Source organism: Mustela putorius, unplaced genomic scaffold, assembly GCF_011764305.1.
Source record: "Mustela putorius furo isolate JIRA1106 unplaced genomic scaffold, ASM1176430v1.1 tig00003850_pilon_pilon_pilon, whole genome shotgun sequence".
Lineage (NCBI taxonomy): Eukaryota > Metazoa > Chordata > Mammalia > Carnivora > Mustelidae > Mustela > Mustela putorius.
In genome coordinates, this window is record NW_025422002.1 from 3146784 (window position 1) to 3169647 (window position 22864).

The window sequence follows — 22864 nt, forward strand, 5'->3', positions numbered from 1 at the left end:
AAGGTATGAATATATGCATTTATTCTCTGTAGTATTGTGTATATATATTTTTCTTTAGAGGGAAACAGTATTGCTTCAGGGGAAATTACTCTCAGGCACAGAATTATTTTGCAATTAAAGTTTAACTTGGTGGCTTTAAGAGAAGATATAATACCCTATTTATGGAAAGAGTGTTTTGTTTTTGTTATTGTTAGTCTCATTTTCCATATTCATATGTCTGGCAAAAACCACCAGATATTTTCTAGTTCATTGTTCACCGTTTCATTATTTTATAAGCTTTTATAGTATAGTTTCTTTAGAAATTGTCTTTTTTATTGAATCTGAATATCACAAAATATCACAGGCTCCTAGAGCCATTATACTAACAAAGAAAGGCTTGAGTGGTGAATTGACTTGTCAAAAGTCACACAGCTAGTGGGAGACAAAGCAGAGAAAGGAATGTGGCATCCTGGCTCCTAGTCTGGGCAATTCTATCAAGCTGGAAATTCATAATGACCATATTAGTTTTCTTTTCCTCCTAATTTAATTTTAGAATGGCAGTAGTTAAGTATCAGCTTCCCATAGCTTATTTATACTTGAAAATTGTATTTATTTGTATATTTTTTATTTTATTCTAGGGATCGTTGATATAAAATACCTCCAACAGTATGTGGTCCGAAGAACTGCCCTAAAAGGTAAGCTTCCCACAAGGGAAGAATGTCTTTATTTCACTTTACCTTTGGTTTAGCATCCTTAGTTTTTATGGAAACGGTGAGATTTGTTCCTTACAGACTGATGCTATGAGATCATTTTAAGTGTTTTTCTGAAGGTTGAAGTTAATGAAGATAGTGAAATCAAGTAAATTAGGACTTGACAATGGGAAATTGAGAACTTTCCCAAGTCTTTCTGGAGAAGATACTTGTGGTAGCTGCTCTGTGGCTCAGATTAATTTGATAATTGAAAAACTTTTAAATTTGGCATCATGGAAAGAGTATTGGGAATGAAGTAAACGTTTTTGCACTTTTACCAAGTGATTTTATAGGAAAAGACATTTTATCAGTCAAATCAACACAAATATTAAGTTACTAAATCCTACATGTATTCAGGTCTTAAAATTGAAGCCTTTTAGGGTTAAAACACAAGCAGCATTACTCATGATCTATGATACATGCAAATTTTTTCCTTCATAAAATATTCAGATGCAATAAAGTGAAATACCTGTTTTTATTTCCTAAGGCTGCTATCACACAGTACCATGAACTGGGTGACTGAAAACAACAGCAATTTATTTTTGTCAGAGTTCTGTAGTTTAGAAGTCTGAAATGAAAGTGTAGTCACAGTCTTACTCTCTGAAGGCTCTAAGGGAGGAATCCATCCTTGAGTCTTCTAGTTTCTGGTAGTTGGCAACAGTATGTGGTCTTTGTTGGCATGTAATGGCTTCATTCAGATCCCTCTGTCTTCACATAGATTTCTTCCCTGTGCACCTGTGTCCAAACTTGTATTTGTAATAAGGACACCAGACATTGGATTCAGGGCCCAGTCTAATCCAATGCAATCTTGGGATGGTGGTGGAGGAGATCTCATTCCATTGATACACATAAAATAAAGTGCCAACTTATTTTAAAAGTTGTAATAATTATGTTTTGATGGACAGTGTATCTCCCAAGCAAGATAAAATTTAAAACTCTGTTAATCAGTACAGGACTGATGACGTTGGGTAAGTATCAGCACACAATTTGGCTCTCAGGGGAAGATTATTTTTAACACCCTTAATTATTTTAAAAAAATAGGAAAAAATTTATTTCACTTGATTCCTTAGTTGTTTCGCATAAGCCAAGATCGAGTAATATATTTTTTACAAATTAAGTATTGCTCTATAACAAGCTGGTCTCAGATTCATAGCCTAGAAATAGTACATATTAATTATTTCTCATGAATCTATTACATAAGCTGTTTGGATCATCTGATGTGGAACCCATTCTTGACTGGGTGTGTTAGTGTATATAGGGTCACCCAGGCACCTCACACCACATTTTTTTATCCATTCATCCATCAGTGGCTACTTAGGTTATTTGCCTATCTTGATTAATGTAAATAATGCTGCAGTCAACATAAGGGTGCATATATCTTCCCAAATTAGTATCTCTTTTTTTAAATACATACCCAGAAGTGAAATTAGTGGATCTTATGGTAGTTTTTACATTTTTTGAGAAACCTTTACACTGTTTTCCACAGTGACTACACCAATTTACACTCCCATCACCAGTGCATGAGACTTCCCATTTCTCTACATCCTTGGCAATACTTTCTATTTTTTGTATTTTTGATTTTAACCCTTCTGAGAAGTGTGCATTGGTATCTCATTGTGGTTTTGATGTGCATTTCCCTGATGACAAGTGATGCTGAAGCACCTTTTCATGTGCTTGTTGGCCATCTGTATGTCCTCTTTGGAAAAAAATGTCTCTTCAGATCCTCTGCCTGTATTTTAACTGAGTTATTTTTTATACCTGACATTATATAAGATTTTTATGTTTTAGAAATTAGCTCTTATCAGATGTATGATATACAAATGTAAGTTACTTTCTTATTTTCATGGTTGTTTCTTTCACTGACTGAAGTTTTTAGTTTGATGTAGTCCCAGTTGTTTATCTTTGATTGTGTTACTGTTGCTTCTGGAGTAAGATTCAAAAGGTTGTTGCTAAGAACAATGTCAAGGAGATTACCACCTATGTTTTATTCTAGGAGTTCTATGGTTTCGGGTCTTAAATTCAAGTCTCTAATCCATTTGAGTTAATTTTTGTATTTGATGGAAGATAGTACTTTAGTTTCACTCTTTTGTATGTGGTTGCTCAGTCTTCACAACACTATTTATTAAAAAGACTCTCCTTCCTTGCCTCCTTTGTCATAAATTGACCATATATGTATGGGGGCTTATTTCTGGGCCCTCTTTTCTGTTCCACTGATCTGTCTGTTTTTATGCCAATGCCAAAGTGTTTTGATTACTGTAACTTTGAAGTACTGTAAGAAATGAGGGAGTGTGATGCCTCCAGCTTTGTTCTTTTTTTTTAACTCTGGAGAGCTTTGGCTATTTAGGACCTTCTGTGATTCCGTACTATTTTAAATCATTTTTGTCCTATTTCTGAGAAAAATGCCATTGGAATTTTGATAAGAATTGCACTGAATATGTAGGTTTCTCCAGGAGGGATAGACATTTTAAGAATATTAATTCTTCTTGTTTTCAGTATAGAAGTTATTTTTCTCTGTGATTAATTTATTTCTAGGCATTTTATTATTTTTTTGGCATTTTATTCTTTTTGATGCAGTTGCAAAGGGAATTATTAACTTCTCTTTGATAGTTCATTGTTAGTGTATAAAAATGCAATAAACTTTTTTAATACTGATTTTGTATCTTGCAACCTTGCTAAACTCATTTATTAGTTCTCACAGTTTTTTGGTGGACTCTATGGTGTTCTACATATAAAAGCATGTCATCTGTAAATAGTGATAATTTCATGTTTTCCCTTCCAATTAAATGTCTTTCATTTCTTTTTCTTGTCTAATTGTTCTGGCTAGGACTTCCAGTACTATGCTGGAGTTCAGTAGTAAGAGTTTGCATTCACGTCTTGATTCTACTCTTAAGGGCAAAGCTCTCAGCTTTTTGTTATGGAGTATGATTTCAACACCTTAAACTATTAAAAACAGTGGAATTGGAACACAAAAGATGTCATTATATGCTCCATTCTTTTCATGGGTAATTACTGACTGAATACGATGACGTAGAAAAGAAGTATCATCACTGGCTTAGTAGGGTCTATAATAAGAAAGTATGCTAATCAAACAAGCAGTTACTGTACCATGTAATTTTCATGTTGTCCACATTGATACTGGCCCTGGAGGAAAACTTAACCCAGAGAAGAAAAACCACAGAAGACTTCCTCAAACATTAAATTTTTAGTTAGCTGCAGAGAGTTGAAGAAAGATGTGAGAAGGGTACAGGTTGAGGAAAATAATACATTTCTGAAAGAAGGAATAGAATGAAGAAAAGCAAGAGGAAAAAAATAGCATATTAAAAAAAATTTTTTTTTTTTTAAATTCAAGGTAGGGACACCTGGGTGGCTCAGTAGGTTAAGCACCTGCCTTTAGCTCCAGTCATGATCCCGGAGTCCTAAGATCAAGTCCTGCATCAGGCTCCCTGCTCAGTGGGGAACCTGCTTCTCCCTCTCCTCCTGCTGCTCCCCTTGCTCATGATCTTCTCTGTCAAATAAATAAATAAAAAAAATCTATAAAAAAGATGTGGCAAATATGTTTATATATGTATATATGTATACACACAGACACAAACAATTGCAATTCTACACAGGTATAAAAAAGAATGAAATTTTGACATTTGTGGCATCATGTGTGGACCTAGAGGGTATTATTCTAAGTGAAGTAAGTCAGAAAAAGAAAGACAAATACTGTATGATTTTGCTTATAGCTGGAATAAAAAACAAACAAACAAAAAAATGAACAAACCCAAACCAAACTCATATATACAGAGAATAAGTTGGTTGCCAGAAGGAAGGGGGCTTGAGGGAAGGCCAAGTAGGTAAAGAAGATTGAGAATTAGAAGTTTCCAGTTATAGGGGCATCTGGGTAGCTCAGTTGGTTGAACTTCTGACTCTTGGTTTCGGCTCAGGTCATGATCTCAGGGTCTTGAGATTAAGCCCTGCGCCCCCTGCCCACCTCTGGCTCATACTCAGTGGGGAGTCTGCTAGAGATTCTCACCCTCTTCCTCTACCCCTCTCCATGCTCACTCATGTACATGCTTTCTCTCTCTTTCTCTAAAAGTGAGTGAAGAAATCTTAAAAAAAAAATACATATACATATATATACCAAGCTTCCAGTTATAAAATAACTTAGTCATGGGGATTTAATGTGCAGCATGGGGACTGTCATCAATAATATAGAATTGCAAATTTGAATTGGAAAGTAAATCTTAGAAGTTGTCATCACAAACAAAATGTAACTTTGATGAGAGATGGTAAATAGACTCAATGTGGTGAACATTTTGCAATGTACACAAATGTTGAATCATTACATTGTACACCTGAAACTAATAAATTTATCTCATTTTTACATCAATAAATAAAAAAAAGTTGTTGGATCTTTCAAAAATTAAGACTGAAAGGCAGGAGGAGGTCAGGTCCTTTTAAATTGTCATGATCCCTTTTAGGTTTTCTTTAAGGAAGGGCCTGGCACTACCTCCAGGTGCCCTAGCCTTTTGTCATCTACCACAGGTTGTAAAGTGGTAGCCTATGGATAAGAACAGCTTCAAAACAGAGTTATGTTGGTTCACACATTTGTTTGTTGTTTTTTACCTTTTAATTGCAAAAAGATAAAAGTTTTAATTGTTGCCAACCCTTGAAAATACAGTTTCAGATATAATGATGATTTCCAGATTCTCTCAGAAGAAATCAGAATACCTTCCTACCTCAGTCTTGCTCTCCTAGATGACAGAGGGCTTTCCTGGGCAGCTGCTGCCTCCTCCTTTCCTCTCCAGTTTATCATGCCACTTCATTTGCTACCTATTTGGCCCTGACAGACCCTTGAGTTCAGTATCCTCAGCTGCATAAAGACTTCTGGATTGATGAAATGTGGAAGCTTTGCTCAGCTTCTGAGAGTTTGTCTCTGGTGAACCAAAGATCATAGGTTCAGTGGCTGAATGGGCCATTTAGTTGTTCCTGTCATATATCTATCAACTAAGTGAAAATAATTTTGGCTCTATGTTCAGAGTCCTGTGCTTTGAATTCCTGCTCTGATGTTGGAGCTGGTAAATAAACTTCTCTTAGACTCATTTTCCATCAGCAAAATGGAGACTGTAATATTCAAGGCTTACATCATGTAAATTTGTTTTGTTAACACTACAATATTCAGTCTAATGTACACACAGAGGAAAAAATGGAAGAAAACAATTACATTCTTTTTTCAGGATTGGTAGAAGTAATTTTCTTCTTTTGTTAGATATTAGTCAATTAAAACTGGGAAAATTAAGTACTGATACATGGTGCAACATGGAGGAAATGTGAAAATAGTATAAGAAGCCAGACATAGAAGACTACATATATGATTGCATTTATATGAAATGTCCAAAATAGGCAAAACTATCAATATAAAAAGTGGAATAGTTGTTTCCAGGAACCAAGGGCAGAGGGGACTGCTAATAAGCACAGGGTTTCTTTCTTTCTTTTTTTTTTTTTTTTTAAGATTTTCATTTATTTATTTGACAGGCAGAGATCACAAGTAGACAGAGAGGCGGGGAAGCAGGCTCCCTACTGAGCAGAGACCCCAGTGCTGCACTGGACCCTGAGATCATGACCCGAGTCGAAGGCAGAAGCTTTAACCCACTGCGCCACCTAGGAGCCCCAAGCACAGGGTTTCTTTTTTGGAATGATAACTATGGTCTCAAATTAGATAGTGGCGATAATTGTATGACCTTGTGAATATACTAAAAATCACTGAATTGTATAGTGAATGGTGAATTTAAATGTGAAATATATCTCAATATAGTAATAGATTATGAAATGCATGTTTTAAGAAGACAAAATTTCTCCTTCAGATAAGATGACTAGGGAATGTAACAAAATAAAGAGACTCCTAAGGTTGTCATTCAAATCAGTACATACTGTCTTCCTAAAATCCTGACATGTCCTCCCAGGCCAAAGACCAAGTCAGGTTTCTAATTTTAAGGATTAATGGTTTAATACAAAAGTTGTAAGTGATGGAGGCAGAGAGAGATGGGTGAACATTTGAATTTTTTTCAGTTTTTATCTCTGTAAGCCTCAGATTCCTCAGACTATAAAGTAAGGGTCCTAATAGTCATTTTGTTGCGTTTGTGAGAGTTACAAAGAGTATGTCAAGTACTGATCCTAGTGTCAGTTATAAGACAGGCCCTCTATAATTCATACTTTTTAAATGAATGTTACTTGGCTGTAAATTTTAGGCTGTAACATTATATTATGGGCAGCCCGACTGTCCCAAGACTAGTTTTTCTTATGCTAGCATCTTGGCCAGAAAGAAAATAATGGTTAGAATTTTCACTATCACTTAATGAATTTAATCAGCCCCTGAGGGACTTCTGATGTAGCAGGGAAATATTTAATGGAGAAACATGATTTTTATTCTTCCTTTGTTTCTCTTGATAGTTGACAGAGCCTTCCCTAGCAGAGGTAACATTACCTATGCTGAGAGAGGAGTATTAACATACCATGAGGGTAATGTTAAAATGAAAAGAACACATCCCTGTGGCCTTACATTAAAATGTTTCTGTGCACATGTGGTTCTGAATGCAATTTAAATTGCTGCCAAGAAAATAAACCACTGCCTGAAAATGGACAATTCAATCGTCCATCAGTTTTTATGATTTATGATTTTTTTCCCTTTAGAACATAGAGTGTTTGTTCTTTTTTTAACTTTGAGTTTGTCTTTGGGAATTGAAATTAAAATCATAATCTAGGAATATAAAAGATGATTGAGTTATTCAATGTAGCATATTATAGATTATAACATTAAGCAGAAACTTTTAATCTTTTTTTTTTTTTAAGATTTTATTTATTTGATAGAGAGGGAGAGAGTAAGAGAGAGAGCAAGAGCAGGGGGAGGAACACAGGGAGAAGCAGACACCCTGATGAGGGGAAGCTGGATCCCAGGATCCTGGAATCCTGACCTGAACTGAAGGCAGACACTTAACCAACTGAGCCACCCAGGTGCCCCAGAAATTTTTAATCTTAAATATGAAAAGATGGTTGTATGAATTGTTATGTTTGATAAAATTGGTGTTGTATCCTTTATGGCTAACAGGAAGGATTTTGCTGTGGGGAATAGTTGGAATAACAGTTGGGGTCATTTGTTCTTTTAACAAGTATGTACATAGGGATCTAACTATATGTCAGAATCTATATTAAGTTCTCACCAGAACTTAATATGGTGGCAAATAAAATATGTATGTACCCTTAGCTTTTGAGTTGATAGATCATAGAGATGACAGATGTCAACTAGTAAAAAAAAAAAATCTTCTGATTGTGTTAGGGGCCATGAAGAAAATGCAATGATAGAGGAATAGGTTATTAAATGAATGAAAGGATATTCATGAAAGAAACTGAAGACACTAACACAAATGGAAAGATACTCCATGCTCGTAGTTGGAAGAACTGATACTGTTAAAATGCCTACATTATCAAAAGCAATCTACAGATTTAATGCATTCTCTATCAAAATGCCAATAGCATTTTTCACAGAGCTAGAACAGTTCTAAAATTTCTATGAAACCACAAAAGACCCCAAATAGCCAAAGCAATCTTGAAAAATAAAAGCAAACCTGGAGAGATCCCTTCTGAACTTCAAGTTATATTACAAAGCTTTAGTAATCAAAACAGTATGGTACTGGAATATCTGTGTTTATAGGTGGGCATTGGTCTGCATTAGCCAAGTCTACCATGTTTTTAAAACTGGCAGTTTCTAAAATCAGCTTTCTACTCTGTAAGAAAAGATGCTAAATTACATTTTCCACAATGATCCTATGACTCTGTGAAACACCTCATTATATGAACTAATGGGAAGACAAATCAGACTGAATATCAGGTCCCCTGTCTTGTTTTCTATTTTGATATTAACCAAATGTGTGATGTTACAAAAATCATTAAACGTTTGTTATTTTCCCATCTATAAGGTAAAAGGCTAGAATTCAGGGACTTGGGTAAATGGATTCTCTTCTCAGCTAAGCATGTTTAGAAGGGACATGTTTTTAGGAAAGACCGTACTTCATTCCCACTAGTCTGATATTTAGTTGTGTGATTATCTCTAGCTGAATTATTTTTTACATAAGTTACTGAAAAACTACATCTTAACCAAATTTAGTTTGTGGTATTTTATAAGTAACTGTTTAAAGAACCATCAATCTGTAGGTTAAATCTATGGATTGAATGAAATTAGTTTAGTTTTACAGGGGTCTCAAAAGCATTTGTTGATTGCTATAGTACACTTTTTAAAGAGAGCTTCCAGAGTAAGCCTGGGTTATTTCTTTCATCATATGAAATAAAAAGAAAATGGAGTACATTTTTATCTTGCCATGTTTAAATTAAGACATATAGTAGCTTGTCAAAGTTGCAAAACAAAGTCCTTTGTCTATTTAGTACAGAATCACCCTTCTAATTACACATGTAGTGAAGAAATGTAAACTTCAGAGATCATGTAAAATACCCATTGGAGTCAGTCTTCTCTTTAAAAGTGTTCCCAAAACCATAGACTTCAGGATTTGAGCATCACAAAGATACACTAAAAGATATTAGCCAAAACCCAATGAGTTGCTGTCAGTTTCCTTTTAGCCACAAATACTGTAAGGAAAAAATAAAGATCTATTTATCTGAAGATTATGCAGGAAAATTTATTAAAACTACAGGCTTGCAAGGACTGATAGACTGCAAACTGTTAGCATTGCTCTAATTTCACAAACGCTTGGACTGGGATAATATTACCTAGGGGAGTCATACAAACACAAAGTGGCATAAGATTTCAGATCTAGTGCTGATGGCCCAATATAATGCACCGAGTACATTGAAACAAACAACCAGAAACAAGCTAGAGAAATTGGAGAAGCTTAAACTTTGGGAACTGTGCAGAGAAACTGGAAAGAAACACAGTCAACTTTATCTGCACAGGATGAAATATCACACAACAGGAGGATGTTAACATATCTCTGGTGAGCCTGTTGGGGACAGGACATAGACAAATTACCGAAATCCAGGCTTCCCATTAAAATCTGTTTTGAAGTGAGACAGACATTTGTCTCAAAGGTCAAGGACTGAATGTGCCTTAGAGAAGTGGCTGTGGTTATTTTACCTTTTAATCCACCTTTGAAATAAAAGATTAGAGGTAAGATTTTTACCTTGCCGGAAGAATGAAGCTTTTAAAGGAGAGCCATAATTACAGCTATCTTCAAAGTAGGTGGATGCGGAGTCTTAGGGAAGTGTGGGATTAACCTTGTTGATAATGACAGAAGCCAAGGTATCCACTGCAGTGTTCTTAAGGGCTTGAAAACCAAGGATTTGGAGAGCAGGTGGTTGGACACAGCTGCCGAATAATCCTCTTAACCTCATCTGTACTTCACAGGGTGAAAAATAGCAGGAAAATAAAAATCTCCACCAAGTGGTTGATAGCAATGAAATAAGAGGAGCATCTTAGGTATACAAGGGGAAATTTGTCCTAGTGATGATAATCCTAACCAAAAGAAGTGGTTGCTGTAGAGAGGTATGTACTATAGTAAAATAAAGTCATAATAAGTATGCCTAAATACAGCATACTGTGGGTGGTGATTTCTTCAAGGCACTTCTAAAGCTGTTATCCACGGAGGGCATAAACCCCTCAATATTTTGTCATTAATTTTTTTGTTCATGAAATAGCTAGAAATGAACAGCTTTTGTCAGTGTTTAATTGATACTTATAAATTGAATTTAATCAGGAACCATCTATGTCTCTTCAAAAAAAAAAAAAATGTCTTACCATCCAACAAAAATTTAAGCAAGACAGATGTAACAGAGAAAAATGGGAAGCAAATGGCCGGCAAATGCACCAGAGTTTATAGAAGAGAGAAAAGTTGAATATACCAAGCCACTGGTATTCCTAGAATATTGTAGCAAAACTTAACTAGTCCTGATTAGTATCTCCTTTCCCCCAAATCATGATATAGTCTGAAAAGAAATGGCCTAACACAGTTGCATTTCTGTGCAATATAATGGTCCCATTTCTTAGTAATGCTTTGTTTTTAAAAGTTCCTCTATTGAGCTTACCTTAAACCTATTGACAGTCAAAGCTCAAGTTGTCTTTATTACATACAGATCCATATAGTGTAACTCTTGCCATAAATGTGAGATCATTTAGTAACCAAACTGGAAAGAGTAAACTCATAAAAGGCAGTAAGTAAAAAGAGCTCCAGGTAACATCGAGGCCAGATCTCTCATTTTGTGGTTAAGGAAATTTAGGCTTAGAAGTATTTAATGACTTGTCCAGAATTACATGCTCACACAAAGCAGAATTCTTGAGTTCAGAGTTGTGTTTTTTTCCCACAATGCTGGGAAATCTTCCTCATGTGGATGGTGAGAATTTACTTCTCCACAAGGACAGACAATGGTTTTCCCTTAACTGAATGACATTGAGTTTTACTCAACAGAAACGGAAGAGCTTACATGCATAACAGCTTACGTATTTTGAGTACTTATGATGAACCAGGCACATTTCTATTTCTTATAAACACATGCTCTTTTTTGATACTCAGAATCTTATCCACAGGGAGGTTTTAACATTTTATTTATTTATTTGATAAAAAGAAAAAAAAATCTGAAGTTCAGAGTGGTTAAGTAAGTTTCCTAAGATCTCATAGTAAATCTGTGGCAGAGTTCCATCTTGATTCTGGGGCCAGGATTCATAATCACTGTTCTTATTCTTACAGGTGGGCAGAAACGGAATGTTAAACCTTAAGTGCCAGTTAAGAGATTATGCACCTGGGGTTCTCGAAATGCGCCCACCAGCGTGATGTAGGAGCAGCTAGTTGCATCCAAACTCTTTTACCTTTCACAAGGTGGTAAAGTACTAATGGGGACTTTGCGTATGAAAATCTGATATTAGCAAGAGACAGTTGTGCTGAGCTGCATTCGGCTGGCGCTGCAGAAAAATCACACTTGGCTGTAAAGAAGCTGTTGATTGCTTACACAGGTTTCTGTGGCATGCCAGCTCTACTTGCCAGCCTGCTCTTCCTTATCAAAGAGCCAGTAGTTCCAAGTGAGGTGAGAATCCCACTTCACAAGCATACATAAGCCATTTGGGGAAAATACAAATTAAAAGGCTCCAAGATAGAAATAGAAGCATTAGCAGCAGGAAGTATCTTGGGGATACATTGTGTCAGATTACATAGGGGAGTTGGGAGAATAAGTGAGTCACAGCCTCCCAATAGATAAACCCTGCTGTGTCAGTAGTTGGGCAGCCTCAGAAGCTGTATTTGCTATTTAAAGGTGCCAGCACTGCTTGAAATGCCCCCAAGCTAGCATCTGCTTAGTAACATTATTGAATTATGCACAGTTTGCCTGTTTTTCAATAGCTTTAGCATTTGTCCTAACTTCTGACCTGTGAGTCAAAGCATTGTGATGGAATTTTACCCATGTTTAAGGGTAGGAATACAGAGATGTAGAATTACAAATGTTTTGCCTTAATATCCACCCAACAATTCAGTCAATGAGCTAAAAGTAAAATGTTGATGTCAAAGAGTTTTAGTCTTTAAAAATAGCACCAATATGGTGTCATGGGGTACATTTGATCAGTGTCTTGGCCAAGAAATCTCAGTTGTGAGATGCAGAAACTAAACCAAGCAAAAAAGTTTACTGGAAGAATGCAAGGAATCTCACAATACCTCCAACTAGGAGGTACAGCTGTGCTGATAGAAGGACTGACAAGTCAAGGTGCAAAGGTGTTCCCTTTCTGTCATTTTAGGACCAGGAGGTCTCTCAGTGCATATGTTCTTTCTTTCATCCCCCACCGTTCTCTCTTTTTCTCTCTCTGTAATGCTGTTTTCTTTTCTTTTTGCAGATACTTCTTTCTGTGTCAGTTTGTAGTCAGGTAAACTTGGTCATCCTAGCTCTGAATTAACATAACCCTCTGGCTCCCTTGTTTAGGTCTAGTTTAATAACTATCTCCAAATCAGAAATTTCACAGAAAGACCTCTCCCTGTTCAATCACTTTGCGGTGTAAGGAAACATCAAAAGTTCCTTTTGGACTTGTCTTTGGGAATTGGGTACTCCTGAGAAGAGAGTACCTAGAGAGAAAGTTCTCTAGGCTTCGTAGAGTCTACCCCAAACTTTCTTTTGTTCAGCAAATTGTTGGGAATGTTCCTTCTGATCCAGCTTAAAGTATCAGAAGAGCAGGGCTTATCCCTGGTTAATGTGTAATATGAACACTTTTCAGCAAAGGAGATACGTCCTTCTTGCCTTCTAGAACTGCCCTCTGTGATTGCTAGGGTGCTTTTTGCCCTGTTTCATTAATTATTTGTTCACTGCTCATCCTGAATCAAAGGAAATTTAATACAAGGCTCAGGGATTCCATTTCCTATTATTTTTACCATTTCCAGGTATTGGAGAGAGGAGAGATAAGGTGGTACCAGCTCTGGTCTAAAAGTTACTACAGGCAAAGTGCTTCACAGTTAACAAAAAAATGGGGGAGGATGTAGATACTGTTTTTTGGCTGTGGTGTTGTGTATGTGTGGGATATATAGCTCTTAACTAAGTCAGCAGAATAAATTTTAACAAGAGACATTTGAATATAGTTGCAGACTTGCATATTTAGTGGAAATTCCAAGACTTTCAAGACAACCAGATTTATGCATTGTGCCTATTTATTATTACAACTTGGTAGCTACACCAGTAGTTCTCAAACTTGAATGTGCCTACAGATCACTTAGGAATCAGGTTAAAAATGCAAATTGTGCTCCAGTAAGCCTGGGTGCGGCCTGAGAGTTTGCTTTTCTAACAATGTTTGACATGGTCCAGGTGCTACTGGCCCTCAGACCTCAGTTTAAATAGCAATGATGTTAAGATACTGTTTTTAGGGGTGCCTGGATGGCTCAGTGGGCTAAAGCCTCTGCCTTAGGCTCAGGTCATGATCCCAGGGTCCTGGGATCTATCCCTGCAAAGGGCTCTCTGCTCAGCGGGGAGCCTGCTTCCTCCTCTCTCTCTGCCTACCTTTCTGCCTGCCTCTCTGCCTGCCTGTGATCTCTGTCTGTCAAATAGATGGATGAAATCTTAAAAAAAAAAAAAAATACTGTTTTTACAGGCAGAATTACTGGTTTTTCAGAACAAAAGAAAATATGCTAACTTCTTATTATAGACCTGAACAAAATGAACTTAAGTGTAGTGGGATAACTTGCTTGAGGACAATTTGGTTTGTAGCACTGCTAGAATTGAAAACTAAATTCTGTTGATTCTCCCAACTTCAGGGAGATTCCTTGCTCTTCTGTTCCCTTTAGTAAAAATGACTACATACATAGCCTTAATTCAGTATCACTGTTTTATTTTTAGCTTGAGCAGGTACTTTAAACATAAACATACACACAAAAAGGTAGGTTTATCTATTTATCAGCCAAACTTTTTGAAGCAAAGCCCAGGATGCACATACATTGTTGATTGATACTAAGACACCTGGGAGTTTATTTTCAGAAGCCAGATGAGTAACTAAAGGGCTAAAGGGAACCCATGAGAATAAAACTCAGGTTTTTAAGGACCTTTCCAGTGAGTGGGGCTGTGTGTCCTTTCTCCATGCAGAAATGAGTAGTGTATAATTTCAGTTATATGATCCTGCAACAAGTAGTTTAGCTTTGGACATCTACTTTAAATAGCCACCATCTTCTTAACCTTTTATGTATCCAGTATCATGCTTAAGATCTGTAAATTTAAAATACTGTGATACTGAAAAGGACCAGAATTTTTCATGTTTTACTTGGGGGTTTTAAAATAAATCCAGTTATTTTCTCTTGTGTAATAAAATGCATGATTTCTGTACTTGCCATTTGATCTATAGACCCACTGTGTAACATGATTAGTGTTTGGGAATGTCCGTTGATACCCCATGCAACAGTCTTACTTATATGGACGAAGGAAAGTCTGATGTGGCAAAATCATTTCTTTGGATTTCTAATACTTTCAACTTTAGGATCCTTGTCAAAAAGGATACAATATTTTTATCTATTCAAGTTGGATATCACAGCTCACTTAATGTCTGAGGAACATTGTGTCTTGGTAGTTGTTTGATCTTGGGCAAGCCCACCATTTGAATCTCAGTCTTTGTGCTTAAGACATGAAGATGGTAACATCTAACTTACAGGGCAATGTGGTTGAAATCACAGTATAATTGAAAGTTCTTAACTAGTGCTTAGCATATTAAGCACTCAGCAAATACTCTTTTCTTCTCATTCCCCCAAGCATTTACTATCTCTAGGAACAAGCTATAGCAAAATGATAATTCTCTCTATTTACTTCTGGCACCTAGAATGCTCTTGGGTAACTGAAATCAGTTTTAATTGTAACCAAACTGAACAATTAATAGTGTAAACTTGCTATAGGAAAAAGAAAGGAAACATGCTTTCCAGAACCAGTTAAAAATGATTTTCAATGATTTACTATTTCAGATTCCCCACATCATTGCTTCTTCTATTAGTGTGTGTAAGTGAGAACTAATAGTAAATAATGGGAACAGAATCAGAACTAAAGTGCATAGTCATTTTTCATCAAGCAGCTATAATGCTATGATTAGTATCAATTTATTGGTTATATGTAATGAACTAATGTATTAGAGTTTTGTTTGTGTTTTATAGAAATCATTTTTTATCCCAATATAGTTATTTGAGAGTAAGTTCCATTTATAAAATACCAGCGCACATGCAGAATGAAATATATGGCTGGTCTAAGCATAGGTCATCTGTGCAAAACAGTGCATTTGTCTCTTTCACAGTTCCTCGAGATCTGAGGAGAAGTACTTCTCTCTTTCAGTTACAGTTAGACGTCACTGGTGTGTTTATGAATATGTCATGTTTTCATCAAATCATTTAAACATTCTGGGCTTTTTTACTCCATCCAAGTCAAGTAATCATCTTCTCGGAGTAAATTATGATAAACGTTTACTTGCAAAGTTTTAATCAACCAACCGCAGCCCTCAAATATAATGAAACTGTCACTTTATAAGGTTCGGACACATACAAATATCAGTCAGGTTTGCACTATTTAATTAGCTGGACTTATTTTACAGATAGAGTTAACTCAGCTGTTATATCAGGCTTATAATCTGGTTGGAGAGAACTGAATATAATTGTGTAATTATTACAATGTATACTATATAATATTGCTCATATGTACAGTATACATTGCAGTGCATTATAATGTTTGACACCTTCGTGTTTACTCAGAAGCCCTCTCTGGAGAATTGCAGGTATGTCTAGTAGCTTAGGTGATACAGTTTCTGGGGAAAGTTATACGAACTTCAAGGGAGTTTTATTACTATGACAAATTGTATATAGCAATCATAATTTTCTACCTTAAGGCTGAAGTGAATCCAAACTAGCATGTGCTTAACTTAAATCATGTATATTTGATAATTCATTTACTCATTCATTGTCTTTTTAAACAGATACTTTGGAGTTCCTCATAATTTATAGCTGATCTATAGTATACTGTTAAACACATCACCTGCCTTAAGGAAATTAATAGAACAGAGTAAAAACACGTGAATGGATAATCTCCATGTATTGTGACTTAGACCTTTCCTCTGTGTTCAATAGCACAGAGTTTATGGAAACCTTCACAGGGTGGGTGACGTTGGAACAGGATGGGAAGAGCAAGTAGGGGATTGTAAGATATAGGGCACTTCAGTCAGAAGGTACATCTGAGCAAGAATTAATGATTAATTTGTATTGCCTCATTTTTAGCAATAAAATGTATTTTACTCTTCAGTTAAATAATATTTTCGGAATCTTTAGAGTTTTCTTTTTTCCATTCTTCTCCTCCTAAACAATTCTATTTCATCTTTCACTGAACTGAAAATACTGGAAAAAATGCATAATTTCCCAGTATTTTAGTCTTCTGTATTTGCCCAATGAAATGTGAACACAGTCTTGCATAATGCTGAAAATTGACTTAAAAAAATTCGAAATGCTTGACATTTACTTTTCCTGAAAGCCTGGTTTGGAGTTCAGCTTTTTCTTCTTGAGTGATCAGTTACATTGCTGATAGTTATGCATATTCGGGGGTCTGTGGTAGGGGGCTGAATGAGGTTTTGTTGCTTTTATTAACCAGTTCATAATGTTGTTAAAGAATTGGCTTTACCATGGCCATGATATAATTAGTGTGAGACACAATTCATGATGAAATGTTAAATCCTTGAACAAGGAGAGGTTCTTCTTTGAATTCAATAACATTTTGTTTGTGTCTCTCTATTATTGTATACCTGTATTAATCCCACCCACCTAGGCTGGTAACTCAAGGAGAGCATAGACTGTTTTATTATATAAATATAATTTATTATAATTTATTATATTTATATATATGAGTGTGTCTTATTAAGATACACTCTATCTGTGGTATTCAACCAGGGATAGTTTTGTCACCAAGGAAATATTTGGCAATGTTTGGACATATTTTTAGTTGTCACAACTGGGGAGTAGGTGCTGTTAGTATCTAATGGCTGGAGGCTGGGGATGGTGACCTACATTGTGCAGGATAGCCTCTACCACAAAGAACGATCTAGCCCAAAATGTCAGTTTTGTCAAGATAGGGAAACCTTGCTTTACATCAGTTTCTTAAGTCATTCTCTAACTTTGACATTGTTAGCTCATACATTTTTGCCTCATTATAAAGGGGAAATTAATTAACGATAATATTTATGCAATCATATTGGTATAAGAGCTAAGTAGTTAGGCTGGAAATGACATGCTCTGCTATGATACAAAACTAAATCTTTACACAATAAAATATTTTCACATAAAATAGCTGAAGTGGCAACTTCTTCTACAGTATTGTGTGACTGTAGCATTAGTGACTTAATTCGTTAAGTATATATTAAGCATTGACATTATTGATGGGAACTGAAGATCTATTAGGGAGCCGTATAGGCACAGATAATGCTGTCATTATGCCTATAATTTATAGGATCTAAGAGAGATGTGGAAAAATAATTACATAAATGCATGTTAAATTTATAATTTAGATAAGTGTTTTAAGATAAGCAGACACACGGGGTGGTCTGAGAACTATAGGAACACCTGGGAAAAGTCTAATGAAAGTTCCCATTTTAAGTAGATAAAAGGAGAAGGTGTAAGAGTTGAACTGGCGTAGGATGAATTCTAGGCCAAGTGAAGAGCATAGGCCAAGGTGTGGAGGTAGGAAAGAAAGTGCATTAAAAAAACAGTAGGGTATCCGATATGACTATGTGTGGCAATAAGGAAAGTGGCTTGTAGAATTAGGCAAGGCCCAGATCTACTTAGGGCGTATAAGCCATGTAAAGAATTTATACCTTTATTCTAAAAATAAGATTAGACCTTAGGAACTTTAGGCAGGGGAGTGACTTTGGTAAGATTCATACTTCATACAAGCCTAGTAAGACAGCCAGAGATATTATGTTCCAGGTTTGTTCAGGAGCATATCTGTAATACTTTAATGATGGAAGTGTTCTGGGTATGCTCAAGTATCCCCATTCTACACCCCTCCCGTCAAAAACCTGGTTTTTTACCAACTTGCGGTAAGAAATCACTTTCAAGTACTATTACATGTTACTTGCTTCATAAGGAAGCAAGCCAACATATTTCAGATGTCAAATTTCAAAAGGGGTAAGGGGTGCGGTGCTGACATTTATGGGTTATTTACCATGTGCTGGTACTAGGCTAAGCTTGTCACATCTTCTCTCCTTCCTCTAAGGCAAGTACCATCTATTTTCCTCATCAGAAAACCTTATCTTGGGACACTTGGCTGGTTCAGTTAGGAGAGCATGCAACTCTTGACCTCAGGGTTGTAAGTTTTAGGCCCACACTGGGTATAGAGATTACCTAAAAAATTAAAATCATATTAATAAAATGAAAAGACAACCACATCTCAGAAATGCTAATGGATGTGGCTAGTTTAAGACCCCACAGGTAAACATGATAAAAACTAATTTCTCTGTTTCCCAAATTAACACTTTTTTCCTTACAACATATAGGAGATAAATAATTTGTATGTTCTGTTTTTAGCAAGATTTGTCTGACTCCGAAACTGTATTCTCTTTTTGTTGAATCCTGATGCTGTCTCCAAAAATCATCAAAGTCTAACATCTTTCCTCTTTTTATAGACTGTAGAGCTGGAGAATAACTGGTCAGCATCCTCTTCAGAAAGGCTTTCTTATAATTTAAAGTCATCTTGAAGGTAGTATTGATAGCAAGCTTCATAAAGCACAGAATGTAGTAATTCTGCCACCGACTGAAACAATAAATAGTAAGGTAACACATAATCTATAGCCTTAATGTAGGTGATTTCCTACAAATAGAAAATAAATAATGCGTATTGCATATTTCCAGTTATATGATCGCTTCTTAATGATCACTGAAGAATGGAGTATTTATAACAGACTAGGCAATTTACTTTCCAGCCATCTAAGAGCCAGAGCTTTGCTTAGATGTGATGCTATAATATTTCAGTGTTACTCCTTAACCTTGTGTTGTGTGGATAACATAGCAGAATTCAACTAAATTAAGTTTGGAAATCAGACTGTCCTCGACTGGAACTCCAGTGCTGTAACCCCACCTGGCATTGTAACTTGAGCTTTTTGATCCACTGAGCCATCTTCTGTAAAAGGAAAATATTTCTCTCAGGGGGCTGTTAGGATATTTTTAAGGTGCCTAGTACAGTGTCCAATAGCAAGCCAATAAATTGGAAAGTGCCATGATAATATTATCATAATTGCTGCCCTTATTCTCTTTATTCGATTTTGTTCCTCTTCTATTTCCAGGGACCACTAAATGCTGTCATGTCAGGTGGGGAGGGGCTGCTACTGGAATCTTTGAGTGATGATGATGGAATTTCCGTTTTCAAAACTCTCAAATGTTAGCCCGAGTTAGATCATTTCCAAAGAAACTTTTAGCATTTTTTGACAACATAGCCACTCTAGATCTCTTTTAATCTGACTGAATCCCCGAAGGATAGTTGAATTAGTTATAATTCAGGCCTTGTTTAAGAACTAAACCAAGCCAATGGATAGTGTATTGCATTTTGTTTTGGAAACTGCAAATAAAAGGAAAAATTATGCAAAATCTGATCCTATGAATTTTGGTTTCCTGGTAATTGCAAGTACCTATTAGTTATTCCAACAAAGTGAAAGAACAAAATTCTATTGTTACTATTTTTAAGATAGATAACTCCATGGTGAATCTAGGCCATTGCCATGACAATACCGTCTTATAATTTCTTCCTCTCTCTCCGTGTGTGTGTGTGTGTGTGTGTTGGTCTGCCTCAAGTATACTATTTTCATAGCCCACAAAATACTATGAATAATGGTACAATTTAACTTGGTACTGTAGACATTTTTCAAACCATTTATTTATCCTTTGGGGATAAGGAAGTTAAAATACAATGTTTAGTATATAGTGTGTATTTCACTTTGTGACTTAAGCATATTTCTAAATATTCAGTTTGGAGAGATGCTACCTACAGTAGTTATTTAGTGTAATATTATTATTTTATGATGAAGAAAAGACTGCAAGGGGATTTAAAACAGTTGTTCTAAATATAGGTAACAGTATATCTACTATGTCTTCTCCTCCTCAATGTCAAGTTAACTTGCTTGGTTCAGTCTGGCATTTTCTTTCATCTGTATTTCCTCATTTGGCTCTAAAGATTCACCTTCCTGAAACACAACTCTTCTTAGTCTCTCATGTGAATAAAAATATCCACCAATTATCTGTAAAATAGAGTCCAGTCTTCATGATCTGTCCTCAATTTACCTTTCTCATACTTCTTAATCACAGTAAAAGTCATCTTAATGATGTGGAATTACATTAAATTCAAATTTATCTCTTCAAATTTGCTCTGCCCACTTAGTAATAAGAACAAGTAAAGAAAAAGAAGGGATGGAGAGAAAAAGTAAGGGAGAACAGAGTGCAGTCATTTCTGCCTTCTAATCCCTTAGTGATACTGTTTGCCACAATGAGGCTGCGATGGAGTGAGATTCTGTTCTCCTGTGCCTCTATCAAGTGAGCAGCTTATCATGCCCAGTTAAGATTTAAAGCTTAAATATAAATAATTTTATAAACTGTGCCCCTTAAACACACATCAGAAGTCACTTAGGTATAGTGCTCTGTGAAGGAAAGTAATCTATTCCAATGCTAAGGAAAATAAAACAAAATGAGAAATCTGTGTTGGGCCTTTTGATAGATAGTAAAGCATGTCTATCCCTAACATAGCACCTTCATCATGAATTAAAGTAGTTTTGATTGAATTATATTTTTAACTTATTCTTTGAGCTTTAACCCTCAATTCAACTCTATCTCTACTTTCTTTCCTGGAAGTCTACCTATGTTTGGAAAGCCTTTTCCTTTGTTGGCTTGACCTTTCAGGAGAAGTGAATTTGTACAGGTGAAAAAAACATTATATCATGTAATTAAATAAGAGCTCAGAAAATTAATTCAATAAATTTCTAAACTTGCATCTAAAGTCTTTTGATAAGTGATCCATAAGAGATTAAACATTATGACCTAAATTTTGGGATTTTGACCTAAAATATGTGCTTCTCTTTTCATTCATTACAAATTTTCTTCAGTTATAATGGTCATCTTTGTTAAAAAATAAAAGATGAGGGACAAAATCTAACCTGACACATTCCATGTCTCTTCTTGAAATTTGGATTCAAAGTCCTATCTTTCTGAGGCTTTATTATCAGCATTATTTTGTTGATTAGACTTATGTAACTTTAATAGCTAAAGAATGTCATATTTAATAAGTTGTAGCCAAAGATTTTAATTTGAAAATATTCATGCTTGGCTATAATTTGTAGAAACCCCAAATAATAAGGATGTAAATACTTTGCTTGATGTTCCTTCAAATTTAGTATATGTGGTCATCTAGCTATGTTTGATTTTGATTTTCTAATATTTATTAAGCAGCTGTGTTTTTAGGGATGTCCTGATAAGATAATAAATGCCTTATAACAAAAGAGTACTTCCTAGTATAAAAATTAAACAGAAACTAAAAATATCATAGAAAATACACAGATTTACAGAAGAAAAAATACTGGATTTCTCCATGCCACATTAAACTATTTTGGGGAAAACCTCCTGGGTGTGACATGCAAAATACTTAAGTTGTGTTTCTAGATTTCTCACTTAAAATATACAAAGACAAATTACAAAGCCATATGTGAAAGCTTAAATTACCCCCCAACATATTTTAGATTACTTTTAAGAATATAAAAACACAAACTACCATTGAAAATATAACAAGTTTTAATATACTTATAATGTAGAGTGATGACTAAGGTAAAATAGCATTCTACTGGTATAAAAATCTCACTTGGCTGTGGGCTGAGTTGTTCCTTTTTTTTTTAAGCATAGAGAACTCTTTGAAACTTTTTTATCTATCTCTCCTAAAAATGAATATTTGAGCCTTTAACCCACTTGGCGCTGCTGAATATCATGAAATCATTAAACTCAATCAGGATTCACAGTATTATTATTTTTCTATAGAATTTGCAGATATATTTAAGCAAGAACCAACTTAATGATTTACTGTAGTTTTATAATTTAGCATTTAAAATATGCTAATATAGCCATTTTATCTCTTTTTCCTACTTACTATATATATTTTTTAAAGATTTTATTTATTTACTTTTTACAGAGAGAAATCACAAATAGATGGAGAGTCAGGCAGAGAGAGAGAGAGAGAGAGGGAAGCAGGCTCCCTGCTGAGCAGAGAGCCCGATGCGGGGCTCGATCCCAGGACCCTGAGATCATGACCTGAGCCGAAGGCAGCGGCTTAACCCACTGAGCCACCCAGGCGTCCCTTTCCTACTTACTATATTGAGACTTCTTTTTCATCTATGTTTTCTGATAGTCTGAAATTTCTTTTATGATTTTTTAAAAAATATTTTATTTACTTGTTAGAGCATAAGCAGGGGGAGCAGCAGGCAGAAGGAGAGGGAAAAGCAGGCTCCCTGCTAAGCAAGGAGCCTTATTCAGGGCTAGATCCCAGCATCCTGGAATTGTGACCTGAGCCTGAGACTGATGCTTAACTGATTGAGCCACCCAGGCATCCCTAGATAGTCTGAATTTATATATGAATGTACATGCACATGTACC

At 35.6% G+C, this 22864-nt stretch overlaps 1 protein-coding gene across 3 annotated transcripts in view; it reads left to right on the top strand.

Moving 5' to 3' along the window:
- CNTN4 (contactin 4) overlaps positions 1-22864 on the top strand; it is a 936335-nt gene that overhangs the window by 230079 nt on the left and 683392 nt on the right. For all 3 annotated transcript variants that reach the window (XM_004738394.3, XM_013053943.2, XM_004738395.3), the window contains one exon: positions 618-674. The gene's annotated coding sequence lies outside the window, so the exon portion shown is untranslated. The remainder of the gene's footprint in view (positions 1-617; positions 675-22864) is intronic.